The following is a 20,255-nucleotide window of genomic DNA, read 5'->3' as shown; positions in this document are numbered from 1 at the left end:
GCTCTCTGTTCCAAATTATAAAAAGTGAAAAAGAGAAAACTGAGAAAAAAAAAAGTGAAGACTTAACTAAACCCTCCTATTCAAATATCAAAGAATGTTCTTAAAAGTGAATTGCTGAATCATTCAGTGAATACTATTATTTTTAGGGAAGTTATACATAGAATGGTTGAGTATCTTTGGTATATTTTCTTTTTCACAATGTTTGGCAACAACATTGTTTAACAACATATTTAGCTAAGCACATTCATTTCTGTAAATTATATTTCAATGTATTTGACTTTTCTTTGTCTGCATTAAGCATATCCATGCAATAAGGTGTAACTGCTGCATGCCTTTATGTGGACATTACTAATAATACTTAGAGCCAGTTTAGTCCAGTACATGCTTTTGTCTCTGTTCCTCAGCTGCTAAGTCAACCCGTGGATTAGTCTTTATTTTATACACATTTATGACTTGTGTCTTTGGAAATGCCATGAATTCTCAATTACCTGTGTAGCTTTAGGGGACTGTATGAAGAATTTAAAATTTCCTGGAGTTTCTGCCTCTGTTCAACCTGTTCTCAATCAGCATCCTTATTTTGTAACTGTGAGTACACACGTCTTCATTCTGATATTAGCAATAGTAAAACAACAGAAGGAGTGCAAATATGATCAATATCTGTGCTTATCTAGCATATTCCCTGGGGGGAAAATATACAAATACCTCTTCAATGTCAGCTCCATGGATAGATCCCTTTATTAATTCAGCTAATCAAGTTTTTTTAAATTTTTTATTATTATGTTCAATTAGCCAACATACAGTACATCATTAGTTTTTGATCAAGTTTTAAATGCATTTCTTTTCTTTCCCACACCTCTGCCAAGGAAAAAGAAATGGAGAAGATATTAATGGAGTTTGTGTTGGTAGCACTTTTGCCCTAAATGTACAATTGTGGCAGAGAGATGGTTGTGATATGAATTTGAACATAAGTAAAAATACGACAGACCTAAGGACTCAGGAGCAGAGATACAGAGGGGTGATTTTTTTTTCAAGTCCTATACCAAATTCTCTGACTTATGTCACTGGAGATCTGATCACTGTATCATAATATTGAACAGGAAAAAAAGGTAAGGCATTTGGTACTCCTGAACAGAACAGAAGGCAGCTCATTTCCTACCGGCATGGAGCTTCTGAAAATTTCAACAATAATGTATATTTGATGAAAGAGATGGGTTTTCGGCCTTTATGCAACTCTGTATTAACATAGCACACTTGGTACAGTGCCTGTATACTTCAATGATAAATGACATCCGTTCAGCTTTTCCAAATGCAGAAGGAAGGATAATTAAAACCAACCATCTTATCTCAGAGATGTGTGAAGATTAATAAAATGATTTCTGTAAAGGTCCCTGAGCTTTTGGAAAGAAGAATACACCATACAACGTATTACTATGTAGTTTAATTTGTAGTTATGTGAGGTAGTTTATAAGCACTTTACATCAAATGAAAAACATAATTAGTGCTACATTAATGCTTCAAAGGTCATTTTATATACAAGGCAATAAATGTAAAATTTGAGGATTTAATCACGAATTAATTTATTGCATAACATATGTTGTGTATATTGAGATAGGTTTTAGAATTTAATTAATAATAAAAATGATAAAATAAGACCCCTGCAGGTGAGCTACTTGGTTTTCTTCAACTCACAACTAGATGAAAACACTTTGAAGATTCCTTTATTGCTCTCTATTTCTGTGTGAATTCCAAATTAAGGACAGGCTTCAGCAGACAAGAGTCAAATGTGGAAGAGAACTTGCTCCAACTTTTAATCTAGTTGCAGTGGACCAGTTGGATTGGACTGGATTGGATCAGATTGGATTGGATTGGATTGGATTGGATTAGAGAAGGTGGAGGTGAACAGATCAGATTGGTCTGATGCAGTGGTTCACACAGGTAATAGGGCCTGGACTTGGATGGTGATGGTGAAAATGGAAAGCAGGGACCAGAAGAAGAAATATTATTAAAGAATAGCCAGGTCTTGCAACTGATAGCACAGAAGAGGAAGCAGTCCTTTTGCTGTAAAGACACTGCCAGTACGGAGGCCTGGGTCTGGAACAGGGCTGTCTTAGTGCATTGGGGCTGCTATAACAAAACACCACAGATGATTGACTTATAAACAGCAAACACGTCCTTCTCATAGTTGGGGAGAGTGAGAAGTCCAGGATGGTAGCACTGACAAATTTGGTATTTAGCAAGGGCTTCCTGGTTCATAAATGGGTCCTTCTTCTGTGTCCTCAACATGGTGGAAGAGGCTAGAGAGCTCTGCAGGGCCTTTTTTATAATAGTACTTACAGTATCCACAAGGGCGACACCCTCATGACCTAATACTCCCTAAAGACTCCACCTCCTAAAACCATCACACTGGGCATTCGGTTTCAACATATACATTTTGAGGAGGGAACATTCAACCTACAGCAATTCTACCCCTGGCCCCCCAAAATTCATGTTCTTCTCCCATGTCATCAGCTCAAAAATCTAAGTCCAAATAAGACGTAGGTAAGACTCCAGTTGTGAACCTTTAGAATCCAACATGTTATGTACTTCCAAAATATAATGATGGGACCAGCATAGAAGAGATAAACCCATTCCAAAGGGAAGAAATAGAAAAGAAAAATGAGTAAAGGGTCCAAGGTAAGTCCAAAACCTACAGGCCAAACACGAAACCCAAGTCACAAGAACAGTCCTCCTTAGTTCAATGCCCAGCTTGCTTTCTTTTTTTTTCTTTTCTTGACCCACTAGTGTGGGAGTTGCATCCCCAAGGCTCAGGGAAGTTCTGCTCCCATGACTCTACTGGGAATATCCCACATAGTCACACTCAAGCAGTGTAATGCCTACATCTCTCCCAGGCAAGAATCACATGCCATGACTCTACAGGTCTGGGTGGGGTTGCCCCTGTCTTCCAATTGGCTGGGCTTTGCCTTAGTGGAGGCTCTCTGAAGTAGCCCTACACCCACAGCAGCCCTCTGCCTGGGTGGCATACCTGCCAGTTTGGGCAGCCTTCGGTGGCTCCAGCCTGCCCCAGGCTTTATCCCTGTGCTTTGCTGGATTCAGTGCATGCCACCCTGGGGGCCTGCTGGAGTCACACCTGGGGCAGCTGAGGAGCATGTCACCAGAATCTGGGGAGCAGAGCCCACAGTGTGAGGAGCTGCCCCACAGAGGCAGCTTCCCCTTTGGAAATTGTTCTGATGCCCAGGCCCTTGGACTCTAGCCTAAGATGATAGAGGCAGTTCTTGATCTCTGAATTGCCTTGGGGGTCATTCTTCCATTGTCTTGGACAACAATGGTTGGTCCTGGTTTGTTTAGATAGCTAACTAATCTCCACATTGTTTTATCTAGCTTCTGTTGAGATGGCCAGTCCATACTCAGACATTAAATTTGGCCACATCCTTTCTGTACTTTCCCAAGCAAGTTTTTCATGCCATTCAATATGGCTAGGCTGAGAATTTTTAAACTCACATTCTGTTTCCTTTTTGATGAACAATTTCATCTTTAAATCATTTCTCTCCTGTCACATTTTACTATAGGCATTCAAGAGAACCCAAGTTGTACCTTCAACAATTTGCTCAAATATTTTCTCAGCCAAATACCCAATTTTATTGCTCACAAGTTCTACTTTTCACAAAACACTAGGATATGAACATAATTCAGCCAAGTTCCTTACCACTTTTTAATAAGGATTGCCTTTCCTTCAGTTTTCAGTAACATTTTCTTCATTTCTGTCTACATCCTCATCAGAATGGCCTGTATCATCCATATTTCCACCAACATTCTTTTCAAGACCACTTAGGTCTTCTCTAAGAACATTACAGCTTTTTCAAGTAAGCAGCTCCAAACTCTCCCAGCTTCTATGCATTACCCAATTGTAAATTCCAACTGCTTCTACATTTTTAGGTATGTGTGACAGCAGCACCCCTACATCTCGATACCAGTTTTCTGTATTGGGTTCTCCAGAGAAACAGAAGCAGTGATACATACATACATACATACATACACACATAGAAACATACATACTTACATACATATATACATACATACATAGTTTCAAGGAAATTTATTATAAGGAATTGGCTCACATGGTTAGAGGCCAAGAAATCTCATGATCAGCAATCTGCAAGTTAGAGAACCAGGAAAGCCAGTTGTATAATTCAGTCCAAGGCCGAAGGCATAAGGATTGGGGTGCTGATGGTATAAGCTAGGATCTGAGTTTGGAGGACCGAGAGCTGGTATCTGAGGGCTGGCGAAGATGGATGTCTCAATTCCAAGAGAAAGAGAATATGCTAGTCCTGCCTTTGCCTTTTCATTCATTCCATCCAGGCCCTCAAGGGATTGGATGATACTCACCTATATTGGGGAGGCCCATCTGCTTTACTTAGTTCACCAATACAAATGCTAATTCCTTCAGGAGATACCCTGAAATACACACCCAGCAATGATGTTTTACCAGCTATCTGGGCATCTCTGACCCAGTCAAGCTGACACAAGTGCTATTTAAAAGAACTTTCTGTAATGATGGAAATGTTCTATATTCGCACTCTCCAATTTGGTAGCCACTAGGCACATGTGGCTATTGAACCCTTAAAATGTACTATTGTAACTGAGGGGGGCTGAACTTTAATTATATTTCATTTTAATTGATTTCAGCTTAAAATTAAAAAGTCCCGTGTTGCCAATGGCGATCATATTGGTCAGTGCAAATCGAGAATAAATTAATAGCATGAGAAGTGCCATTAGCAGTAATAGAGAAGCCAGGGCCAAAAGTTTGCTTGGGAACTGGTAGGGAACACAAATAGCCCATGAGTATATCACAGAAGAAAAAAGCATATTGTAACATCACACGGTGGGAAAGTAGGGTAAGAGCTACAAATCAGCCTTTAAAAACACGTATGTGAAATCCCCATTATTCTTAGTGTCCTTCAGGAGTCCCTGTTTGCAGTCTCTTTTTCTCTGTTTGTGCCATTCCTCTGGCATATCTTCCATTCAGAACACCTATGGACAGCCAAACACATTATCCTGGAGGTCATGTGAGGGAGGAAGAAGTTTAGACCCCTTTTTAAAAGCAAACAGATACTAAAACATCAGGGGGAGAATTTCTCGAAGTGAGCCTCTCCCACTTCCTTTAGGTCCTCATACCAATATTTATTAAAGGCACATGACTTCTCAATGCAAGCCCCAAGGATCCCACGATACAGTCAGAGCTGATATATGGAATAAAATTCAGAGAACAGTAATAAAGGTTTTTCACAATTGCAATAATAACTTATAAAGGGACAGACGTATTTGGTGCAAGAAATGTCTTAAGTTACAGCTGTTAACTTAACAGGATCAAAGTATAGCTTTCTTCTCTTCCCCCGCTTCTAAGTTTTCAACATTTCCTTGAGGTTAATATGTAATTAAACAGTTTACTATCTACCAGAAGTTTCCTTTTTTTTTTTTTTTTTTACTTTAGCTGCTTTCCTGGGAATAAATAAAACGTTTCCTAGATTGTTCCAAAATCGCAAGTTCGATAGGCATGAAAAAAAATGATTGTGCATAATGGGAAAATTTCAAGGTTTTTTTTAACCATGGATTTTATAAAGATACAAAATATTGTACCTGTATACATGGTAGCAATTTATTTATACCATGAGTATCTTTGTACAAAAGTTGATTACTTCTGTATTTATTGCTTCTCGTTGGCAAACAACTTCCAAAACCAGCATACCTTATCAGCATGCTGTTATATGTAACCATAATAATGAAACAGTTTACCACGTGCATCCCAGAGGTATGAGCTTTCATCTTACACGTGAGCCAGGCTTTATCATGATGTGATATGATGGTATAAGGCCCTTTGCAGCTTCAGTATTCTATGAGTCTATAATGTTCAGTGAAGGAGAATGCCGCACATTGCTTATTAGATTGTTTTACAGGTCACAGTTACAAAAACAAAAACGTCTGTTAGATTTGTTTCTGCACTTTTCCTGATGTACAGGCATGATGGGTTCAGTTCACCCTGTGCTCCTATAGTGATATATCTCACTAATGAAGTAGTTTCCATACTATAGTATTATCCAGGCTGCAGGGGGATAGGGGGACACACTTCAGGCAGATCTCAAAGCTTCCCTGCTTTTGCCTCAACCCCAACAGTTCAGTTTGTATGTTTCATCTATTGACATTCCTTGTAAGATTCTGTTATAAGAGTGCTTCTGTTATTAAAGTCAAAGAACAAAGAGAAACCCTATATTGCAAATACACACACGCACATATACTACACACATATGCGTACACACACTACACATATAACACACATGCGTGCACACTCAGCATGCATCTGTGCTGATTTTCTTCTCACATTTGTTCTTCCAGATCCACTCCTTTCCCATCTCTACCCTACCCTGTGCTCCCCAGGGCTAGTTTTTAGAGACATGTGCTGCCCTGTGTGTTGCCTCAGCATCGACCTAGGTTTAGGCCAGGGGAGGCATGCAGGAAGCTTCAGAGTAGGAGAGGTGGAAATCAGGTATTTCTTTCTCTTTCTCCCTCCCTGCAGAGTTCCAGGGGATGGCTGTGTCCTCTCCAAGTCGCTAAGTGCCCCCTTTCCTGGTCCCATCAGGCCTTGTGTCAGGGTAGCGGACTACCCTTTGCAGTCCCCTAAACCCTGACCACAACTCTTGTAAAGAATAGTTCATTAAACTCCTCTCAAGTGACCCATGTTGGGAGTGTCATTTGTTTCTTGAAGGGACCCTAAATAATAAACACATTTATACTTGTGTACATACAGTTATGTGCATATGTGAGCACACACACACACACTCACACACACACACACACACACACAGAAAATCCACACCTCCAAGCAAACTACCACAATATCAACATCACAGTAAAAAATTCATGTACCATTAAGAAAAGAGAAGATATTCATCAAGACTATGCTTAATTTCACTAAATGTATATTTTTTCCTGAAATTACATAGAAAATTCACTTTTACAGAGATGCAGTATTTTTTCTTAAAATATGAGAATATGAGTTTATTTAATGCTGCAGGGTTTTTTTCAATTACTCTTACAATTTGGATTGGACGTTTCCTTCAAATCAGTAATAACACTTCTATTAAAATATTTTTGGAAAATGCTCAAGTGCACAAAAATGTATGTTTAAGGGTGTATGTAATAGAGGAAACAGGCATACAGTATAAAAGAAGAAAAAATGGGAAAATTCTTAATGGCAATCATTAGGGAAACACATTTTTTACTACTATGTAACAGTACAGAAAGAATACAAAAAATAAGAATATAATCTGAAATAAAAGGAGGTTGAACCAAGTTGAATTAATAATAATGCATATGGTATTATTCCCCTTTGTTAAAAAAAATCCCTCAGGTCTGGATGTATTATAAATGTAAAGTGGTGTGGGTGGTTCTGCAGGGTGTTTCGAATGGATGTCTCTGCACGTGGAGGGAGCGCCAAGGGGCCAGTGGTGAATGGGGACTGGACACAGTTATCAAAGGGTGAGGAGAGCCGATATTATTGGAAAATAAATCCAATAGATGAATCCAAACCATATATACCTAAACAGTACTTTTTCACCTCTTAATCTTTTAGTGTAATGAATATGAATATGAACAAGTATGGACACCTTTACTTATCCATGCCTGTTGTTAAAATTGCGTATGTGGGCACTTTTCCCTGTCTTCTCTTATTTTTTTGCAGTCCTATGTGTTGGTAACTCATGTCACCCAAAGCTCCTATAGGTGCTTTTACTAACCTTTGTTTGGATGGGAAGGTAAATTTCCTAAGTTATCTGACTAATTTTACATAGTTTAAACTTGATATTTTTTAACCCAGTTACAACTATTTTCTCTTTATAAACAATTATTAACCAAATTTAGAGACTATCACTTAATTGCAGGTTTATGAAGAAAAGTAAAAATCCACAGTAATAACTTAATGTGAAATCATCCTGATAAGTTTTTCTCTCTTCTTTGTTTAATTTCCCAATATTTTAAAATTTTCCAAAATATTTTTTCAATATAAGAGCAAACAGAAAAGAATAGCTAATCTTTCATTGGGTTTGTATGTTTATATATTCTTTATGTAAAGTGCTCTATGAATGCTATTGAATTATTTTATAAAGTGAAACTATGCTTTGCTATGAAGAAATGAAAATATCAAGGCAACATAATTTAGAAAGCAAAAAAGCAAATAATATTGCTTTAATCCTGCAAGGAAATAACTTAATATAACAGTAGTTATCAAAATGTAAACTAGTTTAAAATATTTATTTTAAGCTTATTTATTTTTTGATATTTCACATTAAGTTAGTATAGTGCTAAAGTTATAGTATATAGCTTTATTTACAGTATATAGTAGTGTATAAAGTTAATATAGTTAAATTTCTGTAATAGATCAGAATTGGCATGATTGTTTCAATATGAGCTAAAGAAATATTTGCAGAAGCATGAAAACAAATAGAAATAAATGTAAATGGAAAACTGACTGGCCTACATTCACAGAAAACACAAAAAAGTTGATGAAAAGTCTGACAGGTAAAAGGTTAAAAATGCTTAAAATTTTGAAAAACTTTCCCATGGTTCTTGAAAATAACCCATATGGAAAATTTAAAAATTGATTGCAAAATATTCCTTTTATATTTATTTATCACTGAGTTTTCTGGTAAGTCGTTTACTTTGAATCTCTGAGTGATTACGTAGGACTCAAGACAGATTAGAAGAGAAAACTAGGCAGAGCCACATGATGATATAGACCTTGTGTATCATCCTAAGCCATTTGTTATCAGGAGGGTTATTGTAGGGTTTTGTAAGGAAATGCTTTAGGCTATCTGATGGGCATTTTAGAATGATCCTTTTAGCACTGAGTGGAAGAAAGGTGAGATCGAGATCAACATCAAACAAGTTAAGTTAGTTAGAAAACTATGAAGATAATCCAACAGAAGGAGAAAAAAAAAAAAAGGACAGCGCTGAATGAGCTAGAATCATTAAGATTTGAATACTGGGGGCGCCTGAGTGGCTCAGTCGTTAAGCGTTTGCCTTCCACTCAGGTCATGATCCCAGGGTCCTGGCATCGAGCCCCGCATCGGGCTCCCTGTTCAGCGGGAAGCCTGCTTCTCCCTCTCCCACTCCCCCTGCTTGTGTTCCCGCTCTCACTGTCTCTCTCTCTGTCAAATAAATAAATAAAATCTTAAAAAAAAAAGAGATTTGAATACTGGGTATATAGGAAAATGAGCCTACTATAATTCCCAATCTTAAGAAACTTGTGGGTAGCAAAAGAACTTCCTTTGCCCTTTCTTTCCACTATCGTTTGTGTATCAGTCTCTCCCTACAGTGATGGGAGTCCAGTTGAGACCAAGAATGTATGGTGACACCAGTTATCAAGGTGAAGGTCACCTTAATATAGTCAGCCTTTGACTCTTGGTCCTTTGACTGGAGGAGAGAATCCTGATTTTCTGTTTCACCCTCACCACTTGTCTAGACCCATTCAGAGACAGCGATCACCAGGAAATAACTACAAAGCAGAGGCATGACTGGCGCGGTAGACATGCGGTCCCATGTTTTAGCTCAAGAAATATGGTTCCTGAAAGTCAAGCAAGGTAGGCAGGTGCAGAACTATTTTGGTCTCTGACAACACAGATTTATTAGGAAATCAAACAGCAGGTGGGAGGAGGTCCCCTGACTGTAGTGGAGAGCTGCGTCCGCAGAACGCCCGCTGAAATGGGAGATTGGAGGAAAGCATCATACATCCAGCAGCCTTCTACCGCACGCCTGAGGAGAGTGGGTCATCACACGGTGCATGGAGAGAGCAGCCGAGAAAAACCGACCTGGGAAATAAACGCGGCTGGGTGGATTGTCCCTCCTTTCAGTGTGATTAAATTTAAATAACTGAGAAATAACATTAGTGAGACAGAAAAAAAAAAAACAAAAAATGCCCAACTTACTTGAAGAACAACACTAAAAATGACATGGGGCAGCAACTAGAAGAAAATTTCGAGACAAATCCTCAAGAGAAGGCAAGAAGACAGGCCTCTATTAATCAGGAGTGCTGGACAGTGAGGAGGAGGCAGGTTAAGATAAATAAGCAACAAGAATTGATAAAAAAAAAAAAACATGAAGAAGGAAAGGGATTATATGAAGAGGACTAACAGGGAAAATAAAACTACAAACTAAAATAAGATCCAGATTGAATACAATAAGGAACAGAACCCATAAGGTAGGAATCTAATCAGTGATGGGACAAATTTGAGAAGCTTTTCCAAAGCATAAGAAAAGTTTAAAGAGAGCCTGATTAGTACAGAGATCATTTCTATTCTTGAAGAGGAGATGAAAGCAAATAGATCAGAAGCAATAATCAAAGAGATGAAAGAGTCCTCGCTAGGCAGATTTACAGTTGCTCACCTTATTGCAGGCAAAATTAATTAAAAATATTTCCACAGGTGGTATTCCTGAACAGAGAGAATTTAAAACAGACCATTTGCCTTCACTCTGAAAATTAGAGCAGTAAAACAATAATATTCATACTGGAAACATATTACATGTATTGATATCTTCACATGGTGCTAGCGATTATAGGCACTTTATGTGCATTTACTTATTTAATCATGTTATTATTCCTGTTTTACAGACAAGGAAACTGAGCCTCAGAAAAGGCAAGGAACTTGACAAAGATCACACAGGTAGCAAGCATCAGGAGTGAATTACAAAGCTAAGTCCTGTAACTATGGCTTTATATCTTGAAGAATATTTTTAAAAACTAAACATAAGAAATCTTGTAGAATATAAGACAGAACAGACATCTTCAGAATAGTGAAGGACGTAAGACAACAGACAAAACTTGAGTGTTCTGATACAAGCAAGCCCACGGACACAGAAAACAGAGCACACAGGTGACACAAGTCAAATCAAATGTAGCATTATAATAATAAATATCAATCAGTTAACTTGTCTTTAGAACAGATAGAAAGTCTTTATTAGGCAAAACCCAAATTCCAACCACTTATTCTTTAGGAAAAATACACCAAATACAGAGAGATATAAAAAAGACTACTAAAAAACCAGGGCTGAGGATCAGAAAAGACAGTCTAACAAGAGCAGTTCATGGAAATCAGAAATTGCAATATGAACATCAAAGAAAACTAAATTCAAAATAAAAAATGTAAAAGAGGCAAAGGATATTTTATGAAAAGTGCAGTTCTCAAAAGAGATATCATTCCTATAAGCTTGTAGTTTCTTTTTTCATTTTGAATTTTTAAAAATTTCTAACAGTATGTATGTCCTTTGTGACACTCTAAGATATAATTTTATTTTTTAAGATTTTATTTATTTATTTATTTATTTATTTATTTATTTATTTATCAGAGAGAGAGAGCTCACAAGCAGGGGGAGAGAGCAGGCCAAGGGAGAAACAGACTCCCCACTGAGCAAGGAACGTGATGCAGGACTCGATTCCAGGGCCCTGGGATCATGACCTGAGCTGAAGGCAGACTGAGCCACCCAGGCATCTCTAAAATATAATTTTAAATGTAACAATAGTTAACATTAAGAAAAGTATATATTGAAATGTATGAAATAAAATCAAGTCAGTATTAAGAAGAAAAACCAAAACTATATGTGCTTTCAGTGGGAAAAGAATAAAAATAAATGCGGCAAATGTTTAACTACAGAATTGATAAAAATTATAACAAAAACTCTAAGGAAGTATGATGAAAGAATTAAGAAATATTAAAAAAATGAATTAGTAGGTTGGAAAAGAAATGAATAGATAAATAGATCTGAGAACTAGCTATCCGCAAATGATAATGAACTTAATATAGGTATAATGCATCTGGCAAAAATTATAGGTAAAAAAACGAAAGTATATATAGCTACCACCAGTAACAAATTAGAAATATTATCACAGACTCTGATAACCTTTTTTCAAGTATTAGAATATACTTCAAACAACTCTGTGCTACTAATTTTTTAAATATGGCTTAAAAGTATAATATCCAATAAATAATAACTAAAATGGACACATACCAAAACTAATTAAATATATTAGTTATTGTAAGAGGAAAAGGAATTTAAAGGTTAGGTCCACAAACAATGAGCGGCCCAGATACTTTACATAGTTCAATTCTTTCAGAACTTCAAAGTAAAAAAAAAAAAAAAATCATATTTCAAATGTGCACAGCACATAGAAAATAATGATTATTTTCACAAGTAATCTTGACACCAATATCTGACAAAGGTAGTATATTAGAAGGACAATAGCCAGTGACCCAGCTTTGCTCAGGAATGCAAAAAGTTTTCACATTAGAAAATCAAAATATGTGACAGACTGCATTAATAGTAAGAAAAACTGTCCAGTTTAAGCAGTGTAACTATGTGGGAGTAAGCTATCTGGATGAAAATGGGAACCGTAGCCTTCCTCCTCAGAAACACTCACACACACATGCACACAGAATGGGATACACAGTGTCAAGGCTTTTCTTTAAAGACCTGATAGAATTCATTATCCATTCTTGAATTTTTTTTTTAAAGATTTTATTTATTTTTTTGACAGAGAGAGACACAGCGAGAGCGGGAACACAAGCAGGCAGAGTGGGAGAGGGAGAAGCAGCCTTTCCACTGAGCAGGGAGCCCGATGCAGGGCTTGATCCCAGGACCCTGGGATCATGACCTGAGCCGAAGGCAGACGCTTAATGACTGAGCCACCCAGGCGCCCCATCCATTCTTGATTTTTAAAACAATAATAATGTTCCTGATTTACTAATAAGAGTATATCTCCTTAATATTGTATCTAATGGCAAAAAGCTAAAAAAAAGTTTTATGTTCTATTCAGACATACAAATATATATGTGTATTATTGCAAATGTTTTCTGATTGTTTTAGCCAGTTTAATAAACCAGAGAAAGAAATGAAGTATAAATAGTAGAAATGAGATAAAATGATGGTTATGTGTTGATGATGAGATTGCCTATCTAGAAAGTCATAGACTCAACTGAAAAACAAAATGAAAAAGAAAATCTAGTAAGGTGGCCAGCTCCAACACACACACGAGCATTTTTATATACCAGAAATAACTAATTAGAGAGCATAACTGAAAATTTTCTCTTCACAAAGTTCATACAAAAAATATCCAGAAACAAAATTTTAAAAACTTAAAGATCTATTTCAAGAAAACACTAATCATTTACAATGAAGAATGATACAAGACTTCACTAAATGGTTGATACAACATTCTTCTTGATGGAGAAGGGTGATTTTATAAATCTATTATCCCTAAGTAATTACAATTGTGTTTATAATTTATCAATATTTATAATTATAATTTTCCAATAATATAGTGTAACATAACTGATTATAATTCAAAATTTGTAATATAAAATTTTAATTGTGAATATAATTCACAGGCTGAAAAAACAACATAGCCATGAAATAAACCCGAGTATATAGAAACATTTAGTATATGACATGGATGGCATTTCAGATGAATAGAGGAAGAATAGATAATTTGAAAAATCATGTTATGACATTTGCTAACCACGTAAAATCATCTTTCATGAAAATGTTCCATTCATAAAAGTGATAAAAAAAATCAAGAACAGGGCGGAGCAAGATGGTGGAGGAATAGGAGACCTGGATTTCGTCTGGTCTCAGGAATTCAGCTGGATAGGGATCAAACCATTCTGAACACCTACGAACTCAACAGGAGATCGAAGAAGAGAGTAGCAACAACTCTCTGAACAGAGAAACGACCACTTACTGGAAGGTAGGGCGTGGCGTGCAGAGAAGTGAATCCGAGGCGATATTCGGGAGGATAGACGGCGGGGGAGCGGGCCTCCGTCGGCCGCTTCTGGCAAGTGATAGAGCCGCGGAGCACACAATCGGAACTTTTAGAAGTAAGCTCCGCGGAGGGACGTCGCTCCAGTGGCTAAGCGGGGGGTGGAACCCTTGCTGGGACAGTGTGGTCTCAGGACCCTTGGGGTCACAGAAAGACCGACAGTGCCTGAGTGCGGCAGAGCTCCCAGGTATCGGAGCGGGTAAGTCGGCTGCAGAGACGGAGCCGAGGCGCAGGCTCTCAGCTCGGGGTTGCCATAAACTGTGATCGGCGACACAGTCGGGCCACGGCTCCTCAAGGAGGGACCCAACAAGCGGCAGATCCAGGGAGACTCCCCTTCCTCCCCCGGAGGAGCGGCGCAGGATCGCACCGCAGGGATCGGCTGGGTTTGGAGACTCCACACTGGTTCGGGTGCCAGAGATAGAAACGCTCGGTCACAGGCCGGGTGAGCACGGAGTGCGGCCGGAGACCGGGGAGACGGGAGTGACTGACTGCTTTTCTCTGGGGGAGCACTGAGGAGCAGGGCCCCGAGTTCTCGGCTCCTCCCTGGAGGAGATTAGGAGGCCGCCATGTTCACTCTCGTCCACCAAAGCGGTACGGAAAGCTTGCAGGGAACAAAAGCTCCCGAGAGCAAACCTGAGCAGATTGCTTAGCCCAGACCTACAAAGGCGGGGCAATTCCGCCTCCGGCAAAGACATCTGGGAACCACGGCAAAAGGCCCCTCCCCCAGAAGATCAGCACGAACAGCCAACCAAGACCAAGTTTACCGATCAATGAGAACGGGAGAACTCCAGGGCTAGGGGAATACTGCACATAGAATTCATGGCTTTTTTACCATGATTCATTAGTCTTTCAAAGTTAATTTTTTTAACTGTTTTTTTAACTATTTTTCTTTTTCCCTTTTCCAACCAACATCATATCAATCCCTTTTAAAAAAAATTTATTTTTCATTTTTACAGTCATATTCTATCCCTTCATAGTAGTTACCTTTATTTTTGGCATATATATATGTTGTTCTCTCTTTAAAATTTTGAGATACAGTTTCTTCTAACATATCAAAATATACGCGAAATCTCTAAGGTATGGCTTTTTTCCAGTCTCCTGCCTGATCACATTCTCTCCCCTTTTTTCTTTCTTTCTTTCCTTTTTTTTTAATCCTCTTCTTTATTTTTTCAAACACCTTCTGATCAATTACTTTTGTAAAAATTTTTATACTTTTCATTTTTACAGTCATATTCCATCCCTTCATTGTATCAACCCTTATTTTGTACATATATAAGTCTTTCTTTCTTTAAAATTTTAGGAGGCAGATTGTTCTAACAGACCAAAATATACCCAAAAACTAGTGTGTGGCACTGATCTATGCGCAGCCTGATCATATTTGATTATATTCTGTTTTTTTTTTGTTTTGATCTGTTTTTGTTTCTTTTTATCTTTTTCTTTTATTTTTTTTCTCTTTCTTTTTTCTTTCTTTCCCTTTCTTTTCCCCTGGTTTCAGGTCTTTTCTGATTTCTTTACAGTATATTTTTCTGGAGACGTTGTTAACCTGTTAGCATTTCATTCTCTCATTCATCTATTCTCCTCTGGAAAAAATGACAAGATGAAAAAAATCACCTCAACAAAAAGAACAAGAAGTAGTACCGTCGGCGAGGGACCTACTCAATACGGACATTAGTGTGATGTCGGACCTAGGGTTCAGAATCATGACTTTAAAGATACTAGCTGGGCTTGAAAAAAGCGTGGAAGTTATTAGAGAAACCCTTTCTGGAGAAATAAAAGAACTAAAATCTAACCAAGTCAAAATCAAAAAGGCTATTGATGAGGTGCAATCAAAAATGGGGGCACTATCAAAAGGAATGAGATCTTGCCATTTGCAGCGACGTGGATGGAACTGGAGGGTGTTATGCTGAGTGAAATAAGTCAATCAGAGAAAGACATGTATCATATGACCTCACTGATATGAGGAATTCTTAATCTCAGGAACAAACTGAGGGTTGCTGGGGTGGTCGGGGGTGGGAGGGAGGGGGTGGCTGGGTGATAGACATTGGGGAAGATATGTGCTACGGTGAGTGCTGTGAATTGTGTAAGACTGTTGAATCACAGATCTGAAACAAATAACGCAACATATTTTAAGAAAAAAGAAAAAGAAGAAGATAGCAGGAGAGGAAGAATGAAGGGGAGTAAATCAGAGGGGGAGATGAACCAGGAGAGATGATGGACTCTGAAAAACAAACTGAGGTTTCTAGAGGGGAGGAGGGTAGGGGGATGGGTTAGCCTGGTGATGGGTATTAAAGAGGGCACATTCTGCATGGAGCACTGGGTGTTATGAACAAACAATGAATCATGGAACACTACACCAAAACAAATTATGTAATATATGGTGATTAACATAACAATAAAAAAATTTAAAAAAAATGGGGGCACTAACTGCTAGGATAAATGAGGCAGGTGAGAATCAGCAATATAGAAGACCAAATGATGAAAAATAAAGAGGCTGAGAAAAAGAGAGAGAAACAACTACTGGATCATAAGGGCAGAATTCGAGAGATAAGCGATACCATAAGATGAAACAACATTAGAATAATTGGGATCCCAGAAGAAGAAGAAGGAGAGAGAGGGGCAGAAGGTATATTGGAGCAAATGATAGCAGAGAACTTCCCTAATATGGGGAAGGAAACAGGCTTCAAAATCCAGGAGGCACAGAGAACCCCTCTCAAAATCAATAAAAATAGGTCAACACCCCGACATCTAATAGTAAAACTTACGAGTCTCAGAGACAAAGAGAAAATCCTGAAAGCAACTCGGGAGAAGAGATATGTAACCTATAATGGTAGAAACATTAGATTGGCAACAGACCTATCCACAGAGACCTGGCAGGCCAGAAAGGACTGGCATGATATCTTCAGAGCACTAAATGAGAAAAATATGCAGCCAAGAATACTATATCCAGCTAGGCTGTCATTGAAAATAGAAGGAAAGATAAAAATCTTCCAGGAAAAACAAAAAATAAAGGAATTTGCAAACACGAAACCAGCCCTCCAAGAAATATTGAAAGGGGTCCTCTAAGCAAAGAGAGAGCCTAAAAGCAGCATAGACCAGAAAGGAACACAGACAATATACAGTAACAGTCACCTTATAGGCAATACAATGGCACTAAATTCCTATCTTTCAATAGTTACCCTGAATGTAAATGGGCTAAATGCCCCAATCAAAAGACACAGGCTATCAGATTGGATTAAAAAACAAGACCCATCGATATGCTGTCTGCAAGAGACTCATTTCATACCCAAAGACACCCCCACATTGGAAGGAAGGGGTGGAAAACCATCGACCATGCTAATGGACACCAAAAGAAAGCTGGGGTGGCAATCCTTGTAACAGACAAATTAGATTTTAAACCAAAGACTGTAATAAGAGATGAGGAAGGACACTATATCCTACTTAAAAGGGTCTAGCCAGCAAGAAGATCTAACAATTGTAAATATCTATGCCCCTAACAAGGGAACAGCCAATTATATAAGGCAATTAATAACAAAAGCAAAGAAACACATTGACAACAATACAATAATAGTGGGGGACTTTAACACCCCCCTGACTGAAATGGACAGATCATCTAAGCAAAAGATCAACAAGGAAATAAAGACTTTAAATGACACATGGGACCAAATGGACTTCACAGTCATATTCAGAACATTCCATCCCAAAGCAACAGAATACGCATTCTTCTCTAGTGCCCATGGAACATTCTCCAGAATTGATCACATCCTAGGTCACAAATCAGGTCTCAACCGGTACCAAAAGATTGGGATTATTCCCTGCATATTTTCAGACCACAATGCTTTGAAACTAGAACTCAATCACAAGAGGAAAGTCGGAAAGAACTCAAATACATGGAGGCTAAAGAGCATCCTACTAAAGAATGAATGGGTCAACCAGGAAATTAAAGAAGAATTTAAAAATTTCATGGAAACCAATGAAAATGAAAACACAACTGTTCAAAATCTTTGGGATGCAGCAAAGGCAGTCCTGAGAGGAAAGTATATAGCAATACAAGCCTTTCTCAAGAAACAAGAAAGGTCTCAAATACACAACCTAACCCTACACCTAAAGGAGCTGGAGAAAGAACAGCAAATAAAGCCTAAACCCAGCAGGAGAAGAGAAAAAATAAAGTTCAGAGGAGAAATCAATGAACTAGAAACCAAAAGAACAGTAGAACACATCAACGAAACTAGGAGCTGGTTCTTTGAAAGAATTAACAAGATTGATAAACCCCTGGCCAGACTTATCAAAAAGAAAAGAGAAATGACCCAAATCAACAAAATCATGAATGAAAGAGGAGAGATCACAACCAACACCAAAGAAATACAAACAATTAGAAGAACATATTAGGAGCAACTCTATGCCAGCAAATTAGATAACCTGGAAGAAATGGGTGCATTCCTGGAGATGTATCAACTACCAAAATTGAACCAGGAAGAAATAGAAAACCTGAGCAGACCTATAACAATTTCCTTAGTGGTATAACCTCTAAGGAAATTGAAGCAGTCATCAAAAATCTCCCAACAAACAAAAGCACAGGGCCAGATGGCTTCCCAGGGGAATTCTATCAGACATTTCAAGAAGAATTAATACTTATTCTCCTGAAACTGTTCCAAAAAATAGAAATGGAAGGAAAACTTCCAAACTCATTTTATAAGGCCACCATTACCTTGATCCCAAAACCAGACAGAGACCCCAACAAAAAGGAGAATTACAGACCAATATCCTTGATGAACATGGATGCAAAAATTCTCACCAAAATACTAGCCAATAGGATCCAAGAGTACATTAAAAGGATTATTCACCATGACCAAGTGGGATTTATCCCTGGGCTACAAGTTTGGTTCAACATCCTCAAATCAATCAACATGATAAAATACATTAACAAAATAAAGAACAAGAATCATATGATCCTCTCAATAGATGCAGAAAAAGCATTTGATGAAGTACAGCATCCTTTCTTGATCAAAACTCTTCAGAGTATAGGGATATAGGGTACATACCTCAATATCATAAAAGCCATCTATGAAAAACCGACAGCAAATATCATTCTCAATGGGGAAAAACTGAGAGCTTTCCCCCTAAGGTCAGAAATGCGGCAGGGATGTCCACTATCACCACTGCTATTCAACATAGTATTAGAAGTCCTAGCCACAGCAATCAGACAACAAAAAGAAATCAAAGGCATCCAAATCGACAAGGAGGAAGTCAAACTCTCACTCTTTGCAGATGATATGATACTGTATGTGGAAAACCCAAAGGACTCCACCGCAAAACTGCTAGAACTCATACAGGAATTCAGTAAAGTGGCAGGATATAAAATAAATGCACAGAAATCAGTGGCATTCCTATACACCAACAAGACAGAAGAGAGACAAATCAAGGAGTCGATCCCATTGACAATTGCACCCAAAACCATAAGATACCTAGGAATAAATTTAACCAAAGAGGCAAAGGATCTGTACTCAGAAAACTATAAAATACTCATGAAAGAAATTGAGGAAGACACAAAGAAATGGAAAAACGTTCCATGCTCATGGATTGGAAGAACAAACATTGTGAAGATGTCAACGCTACCTAGAGCAATCTACACATTTGATGCAATCCCCATCAAAATACCATCCACTTTTTTCAAAGAAATGGAACAAAGAATCCTAAAATTTCTATGGAACCAGAAGAGACCCCGAATACCCAGATGAATGTTGAAAAAGAAAAGCAAAGCTGGTGGCATCACAATTCCGGACTTCCAGCTCTATTACAAAGCTGTCATCACCAAGACAGTATGCTACTGGCACAAAAACAGACACATAGATCAATGGAATAGAATAGAGAGCCCAGAAATGGACCCTCAACTCTATGGTCAACTCATCTTTGACAAAGCAGAAAAGAATGTCCGATGGAAAAAAGACAGTCTCTTCAACAAATGGTGTTGGGAAAATTGGACAGCCACATGCAGAAGAATGAAACTGGACCATTTCCTTACACCACACACAAAAATAGACTCCAAATGGTTGAAAGACCTAAACGTGAGACAGGAGTCCATCAAAATCCTAAAGGAGAACACAGGCAGCAACCTCTTTGACCTCCGCCGCAGCAACTTCTTCCTAGAAACAACACCAAAGGTAAGGGAAGCAAGGGCAAAAATGAACTATTGGGATTTCATCAAGATAAAAAGCTTTTGCACAGCAAAAGAAACAGTCCACAAAACCAAAAGACAACTGACAGAATGGGAGAAAATATTTGCAAATGACATATCAGATAAAGGGCTAGTATCCAAAATCTATAAAGAACCTATCAAACTCAACACCCAAAGAACAAATAATCCAATCAAGAAAGGGGCAGAAGACACGAACAGACATTT

Source organism: Eumetopias jubatus, unplaced genomic scaffold (assembly GCF_037043125.1).
Source record: "Eumetopias jubatus isolate StellerSeaLion01/CBP00866 unplaced genomic scaffold, mEumJub1_p1.0 scaffold_9, whole genome shotgun sequence".
In the NCBI taxonomy this organism is placed as follows: domain Eukaryota; kingdom Metazoa; phylum Chordata; class Mammalia; order Carnivora; family Otariidae; genus Eumetopias; species Eumetopias jubatus.
The sequence above is the reverse complement of the archived record's forward strand: the minus strand, read 5'-3'. Positions refer to the sequence as shown.